The sequence below is a fragment of the Cupressus sempervirens genome, chromosome 10, assembly GCF_028749045.1.
Source record: "Cupressus sempervirens isolate cs-2001-9-10 chromosome 10, ASM2874904v1, whole genome shotgun sequence".
Classification (NCBI taxonomy): domain Eukaryota; kingdom Viridiplantae; phylum Streptophyta; class Pinopsida; order Cupressales; family Cupressaceae; genus Cupressus; species Cupressus sempervirens.
The window spans coordinates 784,145,165-784,164,321 of NC_143127.1; the positions used below are offsets into that span (position 1 = coordinate 784,145,165).

General features: G+C 35.4%; 2 non-coding genes across 2 annotated transcripts; both read left to right on the plus strand.

Annotated features, from left to right (window-relative positions):
* Positions 1 to 6,453: 6,453 nt before the first annotated feature.
* On the plus strand, positions 6,454 to 6,526 carry TRNAA-UGC (transfer RNA alanine (anticodon UGC)). Its single transcript has one exon. It is a non-coding gene; the product is annotated as a tRNA-Ala (tRNA).
* A 108-nt stretch (positions 6,527 to 6,634) lies between these two features.
* On the plus strand, positions 6,635 to 6,705 carry TRNAG-GCC (transfer RNA glycine (anticodon GCC)). The gene has a single exon. It is a non-coding gene; the product is annotated as a tRNA-Gly (tRNA).
* Positions 6,706 to 19,157: the final 12,452 nt, after the last annotated feature.

Genomic DNA, 19,157 nt, shown 5'->3' on the forward strand with positions numbered 1-19,157 from the left:
CATTGAACAAATGGGAACTAATTTTGAGACCCTAATGACTAGCTATTTTGAAGAATTCAAGAAAACCATGAAGCAAAGACTAAGAATACTAGTTTCCTTAGTAGAAAAGCATGTAAATGATGTATTCTTTCTTGTAGATATTGACTACACCTACATACAAGCTGCCATACCAAGAGTTAGATGGTTAAGACCTCTTGGCTATGAAATAAATATAGATGAGGCATTAGCAGCTATAACTGCACTACTAGCTGAGAAAGTGGACAAAAGTGCACCACATTTTGGTACTTTTGATTTGGTCAGATCAAAGGTGGATATAGAGTTAAATACTACCTCCACATTGAAGAAGAAAGACAAACTTATGAAGAAACTTAAAGCCAAATTTGGTGAGGACATTGCAAAAGGAGAAGAAGGAGATGAAGAAGCAGAAGATGATGATGAATAACAAGGAAAGGAAACACTTGCTTTGACCCAAGGAATGGGTTAGGATGTAGAAGAAGAGGAAGGTGTCGAGCAAGAAGCACCCAAGCTAGAGCCAAAGAAGAGAAAAGCACAAAAACAACCAGTTGCACAACCCAAGGGGAAGAAGAAAGCAACAAAGCCAAGCCCAGTCAAGCCAACTACAAGGGAAAATATCAGGGCTACAACCCAAGGGGCAAAGGAATAGGGGAAGAAAAAAGCCACAGAGCAAGGAGGGCCTATAGAGCAAAAGAAGAGAAGAAAATATATTGCACCCTTAGAGCCAAACGAAGAAAAAACAAAGTTTGACGATGATCAATACAGAATTGTAAGATGCTCTACCAAGTCTAAATTGGAAAATGTTTGTAATAACATTGGGGATAATGCAGATCTAATTGGTTTGAAGACTATTGATTTTAATAAATTTTCAAGGGAAGAATAAAACATAATGGAAGAGTCTATCCACACTATGATGGCTAAGTTCAAGACTACCCCACTTGAACTAGACAATTCAATGCCTAAGGAACTAAACTCATTAGTTGAAGATAAGTGACATTATTGCCTTAAAATGGAGAAGGAAATAAGGGAGTCAACATTAGCTCGTGTGATGCCAGACCTTACAAAAGGTCAAATAACTAAGGTTGACAAGAAACATGGGAGCAAATTTGCACCCAAATATAGAGCCTTCAGAATTTTGCAAAATCAAATTGAAGACGTTGTGCAAAAGTCCACACAAATGTGGAAGTTAATTTATGGATTGACTACTATCAAGGAAGGGTAGAAAGATACCTTTGAGGGGAGACATAATGATGAAATAGAAGAAAATGAAAAGGAGGAGGAAGGAGAGAAAGAAAAAGAAGAAGTAACAGTAGAGAAGACACAACAAGGTGACGAGGCAACAGCTGAAGAGCAGCAGCCAGAATAGAGTGTCCAAGACACCCAATTGCCACCACCAAGTCCTCCACATACAGCATCTATAGAAACTGTAACTATAGGATGTTCCTGACACCTCAGGTCAGAACATCAATCCATTGATTGCAGAGGATCTCAAAAAGATCCTTCACCAAACCATATTGTAATCACAATTATGCACAAATCCTGTTTTGGTGAGTGTGGAAGAATTGCACAAGGTTGTAGCAGAGATCACTAGGGAGAAGGTGAACACACAAGAACCACCTTCACAACCTCCCATAGCTATAGAAGATCAACCAAAAGAGCAAGCAGAACAAGACACAACTGCTAAGGTTGATCATACAATCATAGCAATAGAAACTGCGAAGGAGCCAGCAAAGGAACAAGCAAGACAAGATATTCCTACAGCACAAACCAAGGTGCACCTCCTCAAATCATTTTTATCGATCAAGGCAGTAGAGAAGAATAGAAGGAAGAGAAGAAAATCCCTAAGGAAAGAGAGCAAGAGGCAATACAGACATTGGTGATCTTGCCTACCTTAGGGACTCCCACCAAGTAGTCGAGCACTAATGTAATACCACTGCAAATATCAGCACCAAGCTCGAGCTCCACCAAGGTAGCTAGGGTACTTCATTATGGAGACCCTGCACTTGATATGGAAATAGTCATACCAAGTTATAATTCCAAGACAATGAACCTAGTGCAATTAAATGAAGTGCAAGAGGCACTTGAGAGAAGGAAGAAGCAGGAGATGCTCATAAATGAGTATAGACAAAAGCAAGCATTGATGGAAATCAAAGATATGTTTCTTGATGCATTTCGCTTGTCAGTACCTAATGAAACCAAGTCCATCATGGAGCAATTGTCCAACGTAGTGGACCAGGTACAAAATGAAGACCTTGGTACAAATGTTAAATTATTAGAGTGGTCTAAAAAGAAGTTTCAAGTGAAATTTAATGAGAAAATATCTAGTGAAATAGCACTTTCACAAGTAGAATTGGCTAAGAAATTTGAAAAAGTGAAAACAATACTTGAGAATATATTCTCATTGTACTCCAAGTTGTGTTATTCATCATATTTCACACAAGAAACTAGCCAATGAATACTAAGCTTGGAATGAAATCTTAAGATATCTAGCACACAACTACCAAAAGATCCAGCTCAAAGTGAGAAGCATTTTGCAACAATGCTTCACACCCAGAAGGAGTTAGTTGTATTGACAGTAGAAGAGGCCAATATTAAGGCCAAATTAATACAGATTCAATCTTCTATTACTCCACATCTAGAAGTCCTACATAAGGAATATGCCTATGTAGAAAATGTTCTAAACAAAGACCCAAATCTTTCTACTTTAGAAGGCCTAGTACATCTTGCAGCAGAGACAACCATCTAGCTCAAATCACTGCAAATAGCATTAAACAACTGGGATGCTTCTCTAAAGATGATCATGGAGGTAAATAAAACATTTTTGGCTAAATACCCTATTCATTATTAGGACCCTTTGACATAAGTGTCAAAAAGGGGGAGATATTTATTATTGCATGGGGGAAGAATGGGGAGATAATACATTCTTTGATGGAAGTAATAAAGGATAGCCAAAGGGGGAGATATTCAAATTTTGAGAAGATACAACCAAAAAGGATGCAAAAACTGCAAGAGGATGTGAAAGGAGAGAAAAAACAAAGAGAGAGTACAAACAAACAAATACAGAGTACAAACAAAGTAGGAATATGGTACATAGAAATTGAGGCAAAAGAATGAGAAGGCAAAGAGTATCAGACACATCAACATGAGACAAATTCAACACAAGAGTTTTTAGTTGCAGGAATAGAATTTTGGTTACAGAATTGGCACATTAGCTCAAGGGGAGTTACAAATTTTCAAGGTATATAATCATTTACAAAATTTTGAATAATTTTTTGAAGTTTTGTACATATGTCGAGCAGAATGTGTATTATACTCATAAGAGATGAGATCCATAATGTTTAGTTAAGAGTTTTTGCCACTCATGTCAAAGGGGGAGATTGTTGGTCTTAGATTGGTTTTGACATTTGAGTGTCAACACACTTATCCAATTATCAAGATGATGCCAAGTATAATATAGATGTCAAGCTATAGTGTGTGTCGAGTCAGAAATTCAATAGGTGCCAAGTGAACTTCATGTGTCCAGTGAAGTTCAAGTGTCGAGTGATAAGTGATGCCAAGTCACTATAGGTGTCGAGCAAAGTATAGATGCCGAGTGAAACAAAATTACTATAGGAGCCGAGTGAGACATAATTCCTATATGTGTCGAGTAACACAAAATCAACATATGAGTTTGTATCTTCACAAACTCATATGTAAATCATTTTTGAGCTGACTTGGGATGAATCTTGAAGGATCTTAAAGATAAGATCGAATCTTTTACATTACCTATGTAATCAGCATGCAGCCAATTAGAAAAATGGAGAAGGCATGCAACTAATAAGAAAAGTGAATGAATTGAGAAAGAAATCAAGAGTGAATATGGATCGTAGATTCACACCTAATCCTAAGTCTTCGAAGCCTTTAAAACGAGGACAAAATCCCATTATGCACGAGTATGAGAGAGAGAGAATGAGTGTGAGAAGTGTATGGGTGAATTATAGCGAAGTGCAAAAGGGTGTAAAGACCTAGACAGAGAAGAGCAGCATTGCAAAAATCAGTTGATCAAGAACAGAGTATCAGAATATTGATGAGAGACAAATCAAATCAAGTAAGGATCAGATCAGAGAGAGCAGAACAAGGATCCAGAATCAGCAAGATTGCAAGTTATTAGGTCAAGACACTCTACTATAATTTCTAACCATTGTATTGTGAGAATGGAAATCCTATGTTGATAGGTTGGCTTAGCAGCTATATTGGTTTAACAGTCATATTGTAGATCCTTAACAGGATTGTAAATCCTTTAACAGGGTAACATTTCAAGTGAATGTTTGTAAATCCTTTAGCCAAGTCACTTTTAACAGGGTGTAAAGTCTTTAACAAGATAGGCCTTTCATAGGGTAGACCATTGGAAGTGGTCAAACTTTGTAACCTTGAACAATTACATATTGCTGCAGTGATACTTTGTGGGTGTCATCCCTACCCCAGTTTTACCTTCTCATTTTGGAGAGTTTCTGGGTTACCAAATTCTTGTGTTATCTGTTTTCATGCATGTCTTTACTTTCATGTTTACTAGATGAATTAGATGCATGTGAATATTTTCAGCCAAAAAGTTTTAGAGGTTAGAATTAGATACTTTTGATTCAACACCCCCCCCCCTCAAAAATGTATCTTCCCACTTGTAAATTCCAAAAATGAAATCTTGGCACAAAAAAACCCCACCATTGGATAGAAGGGGCCCAAGAGACAAATATTGCAAATAAAAAATTAATACATCTGATTCGCCACCCCCCCCCCCCCCCTCTCAGAAGTGTATCTTCCCACTTGTAAATTCCAACAATGAAATCTTGGCACAAAAAAACCCCACCATTGGATAGAAGGGGCCCAAGAGACAAATATTGCAAATAAAAATTTAACCTCTATTAGTCACCACAAGTTGTATGTTATATTGTGAGGTCTATATGTTGTGTAGAGGGGAAAATCATCTATACTCACACATTGTATATACGATTTAGGTGTGGGTTATCTACACCCACATATGTTTTAGTGTGGATGAATATTCTATTTGTAGCTTGATTTTTTTACTTGTTTAACTAGTTTTAATTTTATTATGAGGTGGAGAGATGGTGTTGTGTGATACAATTGTTTTGTGGGACCTATATTTTTTGATGGTGTTATGTACTCATGTGTGTCTCGATGGGATTTTAATGATGATGCATTTGGTGGTGATTGTGGTGCCATGGGATTTCCTTATTCCTTTGGACTTTAGAATGATATTATTTTTTATGTAAGAAAATTATTGGTAGTGTCAGACTGAATCTTGGTTGTTTTTGGAAATTGTAGTTGTACTCCATCCTATGGGAGTTCTTGATGTTGAGCTCTTTGATTATGTTGGGTCTATAAAGGGTATTTATTCAAGATGTCATTTTTAATGCCGTGTATAATTGAGTATCAATACATTTATCATCTTGATGGTATGTTTGTCTATTCTTTTGCACGTGGATCTAGAAACTTGTTTGTAGGAATTTCTCACCTTAGGTTGTGTGGAAATTATCATATATGGTTGTGTTTATTTCCTTTCACGTGTATGGTTTTAGTTGCATTTATCAAGGGGTGTGCTTTTGTTAACATATGGCCAATTAGTTATAGATAAATATGGTTCATTGTTAGGCCACTCGTGTCCTCTTTTGTAGATTAAAATGACCTTGAAAAAACCAAATAAGAAATTACTTTATGTAAAAATTTAATAGAAAATATTTCCCCTTCAAGTTAAATTACCTTAAAGAATATCTTAAACTTTATCCATTTTTGGCACACTTTTAGAGACAATTCTTTTTAACATTTGAAAAGAGAGAAAGCTTTTTGTTTTTGTTGTGTAGTAGATATCCACATCTTGCTTTACATTAAAACCCTGGTTTGTTCTAGTATTCTTATGTAGATTTAGTTTCAAGGCAAGAAAGTTTCACTTGAACTGACACATTTGTAAGTGATTTTCAATCGCTAGAGTAATGCCCTAGAAATGATTTCTATAGCCACACCACCTTCAACTACCCTTGAGTCATTCACCTCGTTGTTGCTATCGACATTAAATGCATGTAGACTGATAAGGATTGTTGTGATACCTAACGACATTAAATGCATGTAGACAAATAAGGATTGTTGTGATATCTAATGACGTTCTTCTTAACACCTTTTCCAAATGAGTAAAGGAATATTCACATGGATTATGGTAGCCCTCTCACTTGCCTTCAGCTCCTCACAATCTCATGATTAAGGTGGGAACAAAATTGACCCATGTTCTCTTGCCTAGCTATGACATTTTGAGCTTAACCCCACTCAAACATGAAAATATACCTTCAACCAATCATTTAAAAAAAATTGTACAATAGTTTTGTTATGAGATAAGATGTAATATGGATGTTGTTCATCAAGTAGAACTAATTACAATTTGAAGATACGAAAGGGGATGTAGCTCACATGGTAGAGCGCTCGCTTTGCATGCGAGAGGTACGGGGTTCGATACCCCGCATTTCTAAAAATACTTGTGTTACTGCTCGGGCTGGCTTGAGAGCGTGTTTATTTTATCCTACAGTATTCTGATGCGCCTTTTGTTTGATGTTAATTTTGTCCATGAATTTCAACAGCACCAGTGGTCTAGTGGTAGAATAGTACCCTGCCACGGTACAGACCCGGGTTCGATTCCCGGCTGGTGCACTGTATAGTTTGTTTTCCATATTTTATAAGCGATTGAGGACATTCGTGCATAGTTTTAGGTCGCTGTCTATTCTCTATTACTCAAAATAAGTTTTGCCCTTCCAGCCTCAAGTCAGAATGATTAGTTTTTTCTTTTGGACAGGACGCTGAAGGGTTTGCGGGTGGTTTTCTTCACACAACTTCAATGTGCACAAAAAGGGTTTTACTTGGAAGAGGCTGTATGAATGTTAAAGCAAATGCAATTGAGAGGTAACACAGCCAAACTAGGAGCTTTCGAATAGGGCCGTTATTTTTCCAATCCCCACTCTGTTCTCAAGCTTTTCCACCGACATTCCGCCGCGGACCATTTGCCGGCTGACAATTTCCCGGAAGCATCCACCGAGGTAATATAGCCCACAATGATGAAGAACGGAAGCAAAGTTGTAAAGAACAAGCACAAGACTTAGTACCACAAAAAGAGCAGATCTACAAGGACTCCTCCCACTGCTAAGATAGATAAAACAGTTGACAAGACACCTACAAGAGCTATAAAGAAAAAGGCAAAAGCACAAGGCCCAAGCCGTAAGACAGCCAACGTTGCACAATAGAAAAGGGCTGAAAAAGGTAAGAAAAACTGAGATAGCAGAGAAACAAACTCTAGAAGTTGCAGAAATAAACATTGAAGAGGAAAGAAAGAAATGGAAGCCAAACTTAATAAGATTACATCAAGGATTGAAAATGAAGGAAAACTAGATCAGACTGGAAAATATTATACCAGACATGTTGAGGATGACCAGACCACAATTGAAAATTCAATTGTTAAATATTTGTTGAATTTCAAGAGGAATCTTTTAGAGATAAAAGGTAGCATTTCATATCCTATTTATGACAAATTGGATATAAGGAGATAACTTGCACTATAAGAGGATCATAAAATCAAAGAAACAAAGCTATGCGAATTCTGTACATCGATCATAGTAGATGAGATGGAGAAGATATTGGACAAACCTAGGCCAGATATGAGGACAAAGATGAGAATAGTGAAGATAATGGCAAGATTGTATGATGAGACAGCAAGGAGACAGAGAAAGCTTTAGTAGAGGTTCTAGATGAACTAGGTATGAGGTCAAATCATGGCATTGAATCTTCACATTGACCAAATGGCATTTCTATCAGAGAATGGTCAGTCAAACCTCAAGAGGAAACCGATGATGTTAATAAGTTCTATAGCACTGTGAGACATACTCTTGATACTAGTCCTGAGGAAAAAGAACAAGATAAAGATACGTTCATGGATAATGTGGCAAGTACTGAAGATATACAAAAAATAGTGACAGAGGCAACCTTTGAAGCCAAACAAATTGATGTGGATGAACATGACTTGGAAAAGAAAGAGAGAGAGAGAAAGATGATGTTATCAAAGAGGCAGAAGTCAAATCTATGATTAATGAAGGTAAACCTTCATTTATCATACTTGATGGTGACACACATGGTGTTAATCAATCGGTCATACCACCTGAATAGATCACTGTAGCACAAGCTAACATCACAATTTTGTGAGATAAGGTAATTGAAGCTACACCAGTCACTCCCACTTCATCACTACAATCATTGTTGGCAAGCAATAGCAGTCATGACATTTCAAGCATGGTCAAAGAAGATCTTGATGAAGATGCTTCAATGAAAATATCACTAATGACATTTGTGAAAGCAAATGAAAGAGCAGAGAAGAAGTCTGAAAAACATGTAATGATATTGGAACAAGCTTTGGATAGAGTGCAGAAGAGATTGCACACACAAAATACTTTTGAAGGTGATAACGTTGTTGAGAATTTGGCAAGTGTAATAGAAGAATTTGATTCTCATTATACTTCGCTGCCAAGGCTAAGGCATAACGTGAATTTGAAAGAGAATAGTTCTATAAGGTATGTGCTAGCATTGTAAATGATGTTAAAGTAATTGATGAATGCATCAAGGAAATAAGAGAATGTGTTCATGAGGGAAAACAAGAATATATTGCCTATATAAAGTCTGTAAAACATGTTGAAGATGTTAGCAAATGCATTAAAGATGATAAAGAAAAGCTAGAGAAGTTACCAAATTAGTTTGCTAAGATAGAGAAAAGTGTTGTTGATATGGACAAAGTTATAAGGTTTTTGATGCAATCAATGTTCTACAAAGGGGAATGGACAAAGTTTTGAGTAAGTTTTCATTGTTGCAAAGTATACTTTCGCCAAAATTAGAGTTAATATAGAAGCAATTGGAATTACTGGAGTCTTCCAAGAAGACTTATGAGGTTTTTACACCTACTGATCTACATGGAGCAGAAATTGCAGCTTATGAAATTTTGAGGGTAATCCAAGTGGCTGAGAACATGAAGAAAACATGGGATACTGAATTTTTCACTCTGGAAGGAATTTTGCAGACATTTTGAGGCTGGTAGAGATAGTTTTTAGAGTATGCCATTTTTCACTTGACATAATATACTCATATTTCACCTTTGCCATTGATGTCAAAGGGGGAGTTATATCAATGAAAAAAATGTAAATAATAAAAAGGGAAGTACAATATGGAAAAAGGGGGGAGTACAACATGATTAGGTATAGAGAGAGAAATTTTGGTTACAACTTTAGATAAGGATAGTTTTGGATAGGTTTAATGTTTTGACAATTTTGACACTACGTCAATTTTTCACTAAGTGTTGCCATCAATGCCAAACAGGAAGATTATTGGCAAGTAGTAGTATATGAAGGCATAGATGTTATCATTTATGGAAACATGATCAAAGATGGTAAGGTTGCATGGGCTTAAGTATAGTTTTAGTTTTGGTATAATAAGGAAATTGCCTAACTTAGGAAACCTACCAGCAAAGGTATTGTTTTGATTAGCGAGCTTCACTGGACTATGATCATTGACCACAATTTTGAATTTCGATAGAATAAAGTTTGTATATGATGTAATCATGTTCATTGGAGTTAATGTATCAGTTAGCATATGTTTTGGATGGATAGTGTGAAGACAAGTCTGTATTGCGGAGTATGGTGTAGGAGGTAGAGAATGTGAATTTTAGCCCAAGGAATTGAATTTCCTTGTGAATTAAATTACTTGGCAATGTAGGGATTACATCCTAGATATTAACCCTTAGCATGTTTTGGTAATAAGTTTTCGATAAGTGTTTACATGTTCCATCATCATATCGTCTAGACAACTATAATTAAAAGGGTATATAATGAGGACAGTTTGAGGATGCAAAGTATGGTGTAGATATACACATGTTATGTGAGTTTTATTTATGATACTATGATGGTGTTTCAATAGTTAGATGTGAACAGTTGTTTCATGGGAAGAATCATATGCGAGATATACAAAAGACTAATCAGATATAGAAAATATCAGTACAATCATTTTGGTATTGTATCTATTACCTGTTGTATAATTTTATGTCCTTATAAGAACAATGAGCTCCATCATATTACACCTCCTAATATGGTTGAAACCTCTAACAAGACCTAGTCCCCTCACAAGGACTCATCTACTAAATATATGTAAAGGTTCCTAATATGGTCATATCTCCTAAAAGAGAACTTTCATATTAGTGCAGTGTTGTGGGTATCATCACCATTTGGGTTTTTCCCTTGGCCATGGTTTCTCGAAAATAAATCATGTTGTTATGAGTTTCTTATTGTCGTGTACTTTACTTTTCATTTTATTCATTTGTGAGCATTGAAATATATAATTGGTGTAAAAGTGTTGGAATATTGATTCACCCCCCTCCCCCACTCAGTATTCTCTATTTTTAATAGAAATTACTCCAAGTATGACAAATGACATGTAGAAGATGACAATATTGGGATGAAAAAAGCATAATTTATCGTACATGTAGAACCAAGCCTCGTGCTCACCTTTTGTCCAATAGAATAGTGAAGTGTCATTCTTGTCAAAAGCCACCTCAACCTTATTAAAGTCTCCATATAGAACCCAAGTAGTTGGAGATGGTGAATTAGCTATCCAACACCAAAGGTATGTTCTTTCCATCACATTACTGGGGGCATAAATATTAACTATACCAAAAGGATGATCACCGATTTGCACTAGAATCCAAAACATTGTGTGCATGGGGTCTTCACCATGCTTAACAACTACATTTTTCCAGTGTGGTGCTAAAAGGGTAAACACTCATCCTCTACTAGCTTCATGATTGGAGGAGAAAACCAAACTATAGGGCCAAATAACATGGCATGATGTAGCAAGAAAAAAAACCAAGCTATCTTAATCTATTAAGGCAAAAAAAAAATCAATTTGAGGAAACTTATGACAAACATCTCAAGCTGGTTATATTTTAGAGAGTTTTGTAAGGCCTTGAGCATTCCAATGGAAATTTATTCTAAACCATCATTCATGTTATCCTCTTCCCCAAGAGAGGAGGAAAAATTATGCAAAAAAAATTGAGCCTAAGTGAAAAACAAGATAAAGATCTCCTGGGATCACTTATCTTTTACCTATTCCCTTGTCTTTAGTATGCTCTCTTCAAGGGGGATGTGAGACGCAAGGAGACCAGAGTGTCAGAAACCAAACACCGATGTCTTGAAACTAGCCTCTTAGAAATGGTGATTGAAGTCATGGTTGGTTGTGACTTCCCCTGAGACACAAGGTTTGAAACACCCCACAAAAGGGAGATATTCTTAGAATCCTTAGATAGCAGAGAGTCCTTAGGTGGTGAAGTCATGGCAGGTGTGTCTTGTTTAGGTTGAGTAGCCAAAGGTTGTCTACCCTTGCAAATTATAGTTGTCCAACTAATGTCTTCCTTACTGGCTTCTGGTCCATGAGAGGCAACAAACTCCTTGGAAGGAGGTTTAGTCCTAGAAGAGGCCAAAGGGGAATCCTTAATTTTATGGTCTATGGGCTAACAACAAAACCATGCATTGGGTAGAATCAAATACATAACACATTGAGAAAAAATTTAGCCACCGATCTCTTTATTAATTATTTCCTTCTAGGCTCTTTGGAAATATCTATTTCAACACAAACCCTCTTATAAGGATGGGCATGTATGAGCAATATTTTGCAAAAATGGTCAACAAGGTGGAGGGAAACTAGGAAATGCAATCCAAACAAGAACTTTAAGCTTCTTGTCATCACAGAAAGTGAAGTCTCGAGACCAAGGTTGAAGACAAGAAGAGACAAATGGAAAAACCAAGGGTTGTTCTTGAGAACACCCTTCACATGAGAGGGGTTCACAAAACAAAACAAGAAAAAACCTTTGGTCAAATTTTGAACACCATCTAGGCAGACCCGTAGTTAGTAATAGGGTTAGTACAGGTTAGTATAGGTTGTTAGTATATATATTGTTTATGTTAGTTTTTTTTAATTTGTTAATAGTGTTAGTGAGTAGTTTAAATTTATTAAGTTTAATAGATGTTATTATGAAATGTTAGTTTAGTGTAGTTAGTAATAGTTTTTAATTTAAGTTTTAGTATGTTTTTTTTTCTTTTTAAATTTTTATAGAGTTACATTAAAGTTAGTTTATCATGTAATTAAGTTTAGATTTATGGCTAGTTTAATATTAAGATTTTAGTGTAGTTAGTTGTTTTGTAATATTATTAGTCATTTTTTTATGTTAGTAGGATGTTAGGTTAGATTATATTAGATTTAGATAGTTTAGTTTTTAGATTAATTTAGTTGTTTAATTAACTTAGAAAATTAAAATTTTATGATTAGTTAAAGTTTAGATAGTTTAATTTTCGAGTATTAATTAGTTTTATTTTAAAGGTTAATTGGCTATTTAAAATAAGTTTAAATGTAGATTTTATTTGATTAGATATTTTCAAATTAATCTAAACCCGAATTCATCTACATTATTATTTAAATAATTTTAACTATAATGTTGCATAAGAAATGTAAGAACGTAACTAATGATCGATATCAATCTAATAACGAAAGTTTCAAAATCTTAACGATGTATTCCTCCACAAGAGTTTTTAAACTTAAGATGAAATGTAGAGAACCTTTTTCTTAAACTGTAATCGCAACCTCATCGAACTTAGAGCATTTTAATTATTAATTTTTTTTAAAAAAAAATTGTGTTCTTGCCTCGTAGTTTGGGCATGACACCTGTACAATTGCTCTTTGGAAATATCTATTTCAACACAAACCCTCTTTTAAGGATGGGCATGTATGAGCAATATTTTTGCAAAAATGGTCAACAAGGTGGGAGGAAACTAGGAAATACAATCCAAACAGGGACTTTAAGCTTCTTGTCATCACAGAAAGCAAAGTCTCGAGACCAAAGTTGAAGACAAGAAGAGACAAATGGAAAAACCAAGGGTTGTTCTTGAGAACACCCTTCACATGAGAGGGGTTCCCAAAACAAAACAAGAAAAAACCTTTGGTCAAAATTTGAGCACCATCTATGCAAACCTGTACAATTTAAATTACAATCTACAAAAGAGATTATCGTGTTGGTTACTTTGTGACTTTTTGAGGACAATGAAATATTAAAGGTGGGCATTTCAAGACATATGTCTTATCATCTACATTAGTGAGATCAAGGACAATCACTTTAACTAAGAAGATGACTAGTATTTTGGAGATAATAATTAACATAAAATTACGGCGTCATGATAGAAAAAGTTTGTGAATAGGTTAAGTAGCTATTTGAAGTCATCTAAAGCATCTTAAGTATCCCTATGGAAAAATTTAATGCTTGTGCTCTATGTTATAAATCAAGAAGGGGACGATTGTTGCATATAATAAAGGTAAATAAGAATATCTCAATGTGGTTAAGGTGTCAAATAACATATCATATTATGTTTAATGCCAAGGGAATGATCAATATTTAATGGGAATAGAAATGGAAATGTTTGATATATAGATCATTGATTATAATATATGTATTCATAATGTGCTCTATATGTATATGTGTATGCATTTATGTATGTATGTGTGTATTACTCTCACGTGAACCATTCTTTCTTACATTGATTCTTTTTATTTTATAAAGCATATGCATCTCCACACCTCAAAAGTTAGAAGGTATATGGATTATGTATTTACACAATTTATACATATATTTAAACATTGTATATTTCGCTTGATTTTTTCTAACTTTGAAGTTGATTGATATGTGACATTGTGCAAGTTTTATAGAAAGTTTATTATAATTGAGTTTTTTATAAGGATGATAATTTTGCCAACAATAATAGTGGATGATTTCAATAATGATTGTGATGATTAAGTTCTAAAATATATCTTTAAAAAATTTATCAAGTAATATTTGAAAATCATTAAGCCTTGATTTAAATTTATAGAAACAGATTAATATGTTCAATTGATATGATTAATATATGAATTAATACAATAATATTTTTTATTTCCTTTTGATAAAAGAAAACAACTCAAAAAATTATCTTTATCCAATTAGCACAAAGTTCAAGATTTATGCTTTATTAAACAAAAATAAGTCTAGTTTTATAATATTCTTTACTTGAAATGAAGAGGGGAGAACATTGATGCACTTAGGTTTCCTCCAAAGACCAATCCTCCTCCCTTCCTACAACATCCAAAAATTTACCCTTGGTGGATTGTTTCTCATAGTTGTGTCTTAGACATACTAATACATTTGCGTACAAATTAGTAGCAAGATGCAAAACCAATACTCTTGTATACCCTAATCATCACAGACAATATAACTAACTTGTACATAAAGCTTATTTTCAATATCAATAATTGTTTTCACAAAACTTTGCAACCTTGCTTAGCATATGACCCCCAAGTGACTTTTTGAAACATGGAAACAATCTCTGTATGTGAAGTTGAATTTCAAAAGAAGGCCAACTTCGTTTCCAATCAAGGTGCAATGCTAAACTAACCTAACACAACATGTTAAATCAGAACAACTCATCAAGTGAAAACAACTCAAGATGGTGTGTTAAGTCGATCTAACACATTAAACCCACTTCTAAGCTAAGGACTTTTATAAGAAAAGGAGAAGGATTATGAGAATGTAAAGGGGTAATGCACAAAATTGAAACATGTTTCTCTCTAGCTATTACTACAAAAAAACATCAATAAGCATCACCTCCCTCTCCCCACCAACCTATATAGATCTCAATTCTAATTTACTCCTAAGGACTCATATGCAAGCGAGAACTAATGAGATGCTTAAAGGAATGATAATTTTCACATAACAACATCCACAAGCACATTTGGCACAACATCGAATATAGGAAGACATAACAAATGCACTAAGATAAAGGTGAAATATTACTCAAAAACATTTGAATGTGGAAAAGTTAAATAACTAGGATTTTATTAATGCAAGACAAAGTGAATTTACAAATGCAAGACATAAGCCATTACCAAAGAACCAAAAAGAACCTAGAAGATGTCTTACAAACTTGTCTTTATAGATCAAGCATAACTCAGATTAAACTTTAGAGTTCAAACCCAAACCAACTAAGGTTAGGTTGTAGGACAACAAATTGCACAAATCAAAACAAAATATGGTCCTTGGAATGTATCTTGATCCATGAAGTTAATAGGAAGTGGTCAAATGAATGTCTTAGCAATTGAGAAGAGAAAAATCATTCCTTGAAGACAAAAAACCAGATATGGTGTGATTGTGTCCTTGCTAGAGTAGAATGACAACTTTGCAAGTGATAAATAGGCATGGGGAGACACGTGCAAAGCCTTGAGGTAGTTATGGTGCCAATAGTGTTGATAGATCCATAAAAAAGTTACTAGAAGTAGCTCCACAATCAATATTTAGTCTCTATCGAGTAAAACATTGTTGTGGTCATTGGAAAATCAAAACTAGGCCGCCAATTTGAATCCTAACCATTGATAATGACCTTTGTGTGTGATCGGACCAACAAGAGTCAACAAGAAAAACCTCCATACTTGTTTAAAATAGAGTCAATGAAATTTTGCTTTTGGATTGGATAGCTCATTGCAACCTTGGAACACCAACAAGATTCTATATAATATTCTCACAGAGTTGCATTGAAGAGACCCCAGCCTGTCATGCCATGCAACATCATATTGCAACATTGCAAACTTGGCACCAAACATGTCATGACCCCTTGCTACATTGTGGTATGCACTAACTTGTTGATTGTGTGGTTGTGCGCTTGCTCCAACAAGTAGGTTGATTTAATCGTGCAGGCGCACACAAATGTGAACCATTGATTTGATCGGAGATGCTTGAAGGATAAACACATTTGGCCTATAAGGATATTGGGGTAGTAGTTGTCCTAGGAGGATGGGGTTGAACAAATGTGTAGAAGGGACTCAAACTAGTAACTTAAGTGGCGAGGTGACTGGGTCAGCTGGTCAACAAAAAATTTACAACATTGCCAAAAGATTTGATCGGAGATGCTTGAAAGATAAACACATATGGCTTATGAGGATGAAGTTGAACAAACGTGTAGAAGGAACTCGAGGCAGTAACTTAGTGGCAAGGTGATTGGGTCAGCTAGTCAACAAAAGTTTTACAACATTGCCAGAAGACTAAGGCATGAAAAATGAAAGGTTCAGGGTTTATACATTGAGGAGATAACATGTCGTGTTGGCAACAAATCTTCAGATCATACGTTAACAAAAAATGCTGGAAAACACAACTTGTTGGCCCAGATATGACAGAGTTTAGCCCATGACAAAGGTGTCTCAAATCAGTTACCTTTATTGGGATAATGGTGGCCAAAAAAATGCCAACAATAAACAAACTCTTCCTTGCAGCCCAAAAGTATTAAATAAGAGCACAGGATAGAAGAGGATCAAATGATTTGATAAATCATCTTTATAGCAATGGCATTTTTATGTGTAATCACTAGGGCAGGTTACCATCATTTTTTTGTTCATTCTTCAAGAGCCACCTCAACCTGATTGGAGTCCATTGGTATACATGGTCAGTATCAATTTCTTTAAGTTTAGCAGATTTTTGAACTGAGGGTTGTATGTCTGCAATATCTAGGAGGACAGTCTGCCGTCATGGACAATATGTTGACCCTCCTAGCTTGTTAGACTATTTGCAACATTCTCGTTGCTCAATCTATATAATTTTGATATGCCACTATCAGGTTTACGTGTCATTTATACAGCCCTAGATGTTTGTTTCGTTGTGGAATCCATGTTGCTTCAGGAAGTATAATGAACCTAGAAAAACAAGGGCAGAAAAGCATGCTTTGTTACAACAAATGGGTTTTTCAAAAAGGTTTTTTGTTAACTCCAGCTATATGTTTTGACAAAGAAGAGTAAAAATTTGCTGGTATTGCAAAAAAAAATTGATTCAGATTTTACACCTTCCTAGACAATCTTGAAGACACCATACTTGCACTGTCATGTACATTTATATATATTGTTGTATCTTACAAGATTTATTACAAAGTCATGAGCTAACATACAGAGCAGAGATTCAAGCAAACTACCTTTTAATCTTTCACCATTCTATTCCAACAAAGAAAAGTATAAATTTTCCTGTAATGCAAATAAAACTTAATTCAAACTTCAGATTTTCCACAAAAGCCTTGAAGAACCCTTACTTACACTGTCATATGCATTTATGTATTGATGTATCTTTCAAGCTTTATTCTTAAGTCACAAGATAATGTAGAGAATGCAAATTCAAGCAAGCTATCGTTTGATCTTTACGTTTTTATGATCTATACATGTGCTCATCTAGCAACCATGATCCAATAGCCATACACATGCTCATCTAGTGACTATGTAATCTATTAGCCATACAGATGCTCATTCTGTAGACACCTAAATTTTATTACACTATTTTAGTAATCCTATTTAGTTATCTAAAAAAGGCATTATTAATTAAATTTCTATTTAATTAATCCTTTGTCATCCCCTAGTTGATTAATTTAATTAATCATCTATAGTCCTAATTGATAAATCAAATAATCTATTATTTATCAATTAAATCCTTTTCTCCTATCTAATTCCAAAAATCCCCATTTATTAAATAAATCTATTTGATAAATGAAATCCTCAAATTCAAAAACCCCTTACCTATCTCTAATCCTCCATTTAGCCCAATCCACCCCATCCACCCATACTAACCAAGCTTAGCCACTAACTCACCCACCCTCATTAATGTCATCCACTTGCACATCTCTAACATCCCTAAGCTAATCCTAAACCCAAGCCTAATCCACCCCCTAATGTTGTCACATTCCTTAAACAAGTTTAAGACTTTCCTAATCCAAACCAAAGTCTCCCCTCAAAAAACCCAACCACTAAGTCATGAGTGCTCTTACAAAACATAAAGACTCTTACAAGCCCACTCATGACTCTTACACCCATCTTCCACACTCTTCCCTCTTCCACACTCATTCCTCTTACATCCCTCTTACATACTCAACCCCACTCATCATGATTTTAACTAACCCTTTACCCTACCCTCTCACACTCATCCTCCTTGTGACAAGTGTCACCTTCCCATTGGTGCTAAACAAGCACAATCCATGTGCTCCCCTTTGAGTGCATCTTAGCCCTCCTTAAGCCTTCATCCATCCTTGCATCTAAGCCCTCCATCTCTCTACCCCTTAGCCTATAAATTGAATCCCATCCCAAGCCATTTCATCAATAATCTTTGAGCTAAAGTTACCATGCTATTTTGAGAACCAAAGCCATCAATATTACCCTTATAATGCCAAATTGAGAAGCTCACAAAGCTACCAATTTGCCATTACCCATCTCCATTGAAGCAACTTTTGAGCATCTTGAGCATACATCCACAGCAAAAGGACACATCTACAGAATCAAGAAAGCATGGATTGTTTTCTCTCGTGAGGTTTGCACTTCTTGTTTGCTTTCTTTGTCTAAGCATATATGTGAATTTAGTTTTTGGTTTGTGAATGTTTATTTTATTTGTTAATGTTCTTTGCACACTGATTCTGGTTCTACATTTTGGCACGCCCGGTGGGACCCCACTATGGGTCATTTAATCATCTATTTTCATCTATATGTCATTTTTCTAACCATCTAATGTGTGTTGTTGTTTGAGTGTGTTGTGAGGGTGTTTTGCTTGTTTTTGCAGGTTAAAGAATGCACTTAGGAAGAAGAAATACCATCTAAAAAAAAAAAAATTCGCATTTTTCAGCTTTTTTGGCGCAGTTTTGGCGTCTGCAACCTGTTCTGTCTGTGAAAATCGACGTCTGCGAAAATCTGCGTCTGCGCAAATCGACATTTGCGAAAATCCGCGTCTGCGCAAATCGACATCTGCGAAAATCTACGTCTGTGAAAATCGACGTTTGCAAAAATCCGCATCTGCGAAAATCCGCGTCTGCGAAAATCGTCGTCTGCGAAAATCCGCATCTGCGCAAATCGGTGTCTCTGCTTGTCACCTGTGTTCTGTGCTGCAAATTTGTTTTGTCCTCTTCGTATTTTGACAGACTGTCTTCTCTGCTTGCTTATGTTGCATTTCTGCTTTATTATTTCTGCACTTTGTAGCTAAAAAAAAAAAA